The sequence below is a fragment of the Vicugna pacos genome, chromosome 33 (assembly GCF_048564905.1).
Source record: "Vicugna pacos chromosome 33, VicPac4, whole genome shotgun sequence".
Taxonomy (NCBI): Eukaryota; Metazoa; Chordata; class Mammalia; order Artiodactyla; family Camelidae; genus Vicugna; species Vicugna pacos.
This window is the reverse complement of record NC_133019.1, coordinates 14,961,000-14,964,204: the sequence shown is the minus strand read 5'-3', so window position 1 is coordinate 14,964,204 and position 3,205 is coordinate 14,961,000. Positions and strand designations below refer to the sequence as shown.

The window sequence follows — 3,205 nt, the reverse complement described above, 5'->3', positions numbered from 1 at the left end:
GTGGGAGTCTACAGTCGCACCTGCCCCTCCTGGGTTTCTCCGCAGACCCCCTGGGCTCGTGAGCGCCATCCTAAAGGTTAATAATAATCACAACAGGCAGCCCATCACTGCCTCCCTATCTGGCTGAGAGGTTTACAACTTAAACTCATGGCAGAGGGAGAAATTGGCTCAATCACTTGGAGTAATGGTACATGGAGAGCCAGTTGGGCATGACCGCTATTTAACTCAAGGAAACCAGGCTGCTGCGCTTAGCGGACCTACATGCTGATAAACACGTCATGCTCCGAGGTGAGAATGAACACCACCCCCTTGCGCTCCCTGCCTCGCTCTCCCTTCCCCTACTTGCCCCATCCCAGCTGAATAAATGAAACAAGACTCGGAGAACAGGGCTACACACAGATGCACGCAGCTCCCAGTATGTCAGTAATCACAGGTCCCCCTTCGTTCCTTTTTTTTAGTTTTTAAAATTCATTTTCCAGTTTAATTAGGTGGAATTATTATAGTTTGACTGCACATATACATCATATTGCATGTAAATACATGTGTACAGTATCCTGCGCGTATTTTTAGTTGACATATATAAATATTTTTTATTTTTTATATAATTACATACTTTACAAAAAATATGATCATTGTTGCTAAGAACAGATTAGAACTTTAGCTTTTTATACTTACATGGTTACCAAAGGAATAAAGTCAACCACAAAGTAGGAATCAACAGAATGTGGTAATCCAACCATAAAGGACCCGTCAAATGTGCTTGCACATATCCCCTTCATTCTTTAAAAAAATTTTTTATTACTTTTTTTGTTGTTACTTTTTAGGGAAGGAGGAGTGATTAGGTTTATTTGCATACTTATTTATTTTAATAGAGGACCTGGGGATTGAACCCAGGACCTCGTGCATGTTAAGCACACACTGTACACTGAGCTATATACCCTCCCCTCTTCCCCCCAACTTCATTCTTTTAAAGAGATTTAACGTTTTTTCTCACAACACCTTACCCCAAATATTTATAATAAGGCATTTTGTCAGGGGCAGGAGGGAGAGAGAACCAGACATCATTGCTAATAATAGCTAACATTTTCGGATCTTTTATTGTGGCCAGGTACCCCTTGAGCATCCTCCTAGCAGCTCTAGTGAGGTGGACACCGTAATTGTCCCCAGTTTACAGGTGAGGACAGTGCAGCTCGGAGAGTTTAAGTAGTGGACCAAAAATCACCCAGGATCTAGGAAATGGGAGGTGGTCTTTGAACACAGACTTGTGTGAGTAAATCAGAGCCCAAGTTCTCAGCTTTTTTGTTACCCTGGGGATTTATGGGACAAAGGAGAAAGTGGAGGACGACATGGTCAGTGGCTTAACAGTGTTCTCAACCAGTCCTTTTTTTAATTCCTCAAAAGCTTGGAGGGGTCCACATTACGATGCCCTCCCATCTGCCTCCCCCAGCAGGCATGCTGCTTTCCCACTACAAACAAGATCTCAACTTTACCACATGCCAAGTACTGCACATACAAAAGTAAACCCCACCATCATCTTTGTCACCAAGGAGCTGACAGTCCAGTGGAAGAGGGAGCTAAAGAAAAGTGGATTCAGGAAGAAGGGTGAACAGGAAGCTGTCGAGGGGGTGCTGCTCCAGCAGCGAGAGTGCAGACTCGGACCAGGACCAAGAGGAGCGGAAGCCGCAGATGGACTCCAGCAGCGCCCCCACCAAAGCCCTCATTGGAGCCGAGCGCAGCCACCATGGCCTGCCTTCGGCTCGCGCACACGAGCAGGCGCTGCTCTCCTCCATCCTCGCCACGACAGCCCGCAGCATCATCGACGTGTCTGCTGCAGACACCCAGGGCGTGGAGCAGCCTGAGTACATGGACCAGACAAGGCAGTACAACCGCCACCTGGCTGTGCTAAGCAGCAGCCGGACCCCCTGCAGGAAGCTGCCACCAGGTGCCAGCCAGCGAGCCCGTCCCCTTCTCTGACTTGCAGCAGGTCTCCAGGAGAGCCGCTTACGCCTACAGTGCACTTTTTCGGATCCGTGTGAACACCGAAGAGGAGCTGGTTGTGCAGTTTGGGATTCCGTGAAGAGAGGGGGTGCCTGGACAGCTCTTCTCCTCCCCTCTTCACCCCGTCTCCACCCTGCCCACCGGGGCCCCCTCACTGCGGCTTATTCAGTACCCTAACCTGCTAATCACTGAAGAACGTGGAGGAGGAGGAGACTGAGGCTAGAAGCCTGAGGAAGTGAGGACGGAGCAAGGGAGGGTAGAACCATTTGGGACTGGCCTTCGATGCCCTGGCCGTGGGTGGGGTGGGGGTGAAAGGGACAGGGCCTGGCAGGTCTTCATCGTCACTGAGAAGGTGGAGGTTCCTGCATCAGGGTGATCACTCGGGGGTGTGTGGGGGATCCCCTGCCCACTGTTTCTTGGCCTCACTCCTGTCCCCCCTCCCCAGCTTGGTGCTCACGTGCACCTCACGAGGGCTTGTGACCAGGGTCTGGACCAGCTTGAATTTGAATGAATTGAGTTTGTACTTCTGGCACCCTGGATTTTTATATTTTTGGGGGGTTTTTTGGTTTTGCTTTGGTTTGTCATGCTCAATAAAGGAAGTGTATCCAAAAAAAAAAAAGCTGTCGAGAACTTTCCTGGTTTTCTCCTTGGCCCTGTCCACTTAGGATGCTCCATTCTCAATGCACCCACCCTACATGTCACCTAATTGTCAAGAGGACCTGGGGTTAGCCCCTTGACCCAGGCTGGAGTTCCAGTTCATGTGCATGGTCCTGTTGCTTCTGACAAATGAAACTAGGTATATTAGTTAAGGTAATGCTAGCTACCATAATAAACAAACTCTAGAATATAAAAGAGCTAAAGACCAGGGTGGCCAGATTTAGTAAAAACAAAGACATCAATTTAAATTTGAATTTCAAATAATTTTAGTATAACTATGTTCTGTGTAACATTTGGGACATATTTATACTAAAACATATTCATGGTTTATCTGAAGTTCAGATTTAACTGGATGACCTGCACTTTACTTGCAAGCCTACTCAAGACATCAAAGGTCTGTTTCCTGTCTCTGTAAAGTCCACAGTGGGAGTTCCCAGTAGACAGGTAGCTGCTCTCCGAGTTGTGATTCAGGGATCCAGGCTGCTTTCATCTTCATCTCTCAGCTCTCAAGGTGTCTATAAACTCATGAGGTCAAGCCACAGAAAGGGAA

The 3,205-nt window shown here is 47.9% G+C and overlaps 1 pseudogene; it reads left to right on the top strand.

Moving 5' to 3' along the window:
* Window positions 1-278: 278 nt before the first annotated feature.
* On the top strand, window positions 279-2,077 carry LOC102537230 (ragulator complex protein LAMTOR1 pseudogene; annotated as a pseudogene).
* The last annotated feature ends 1,128 nt before the right edge of the window (window positions 2,078-3,205 follow it).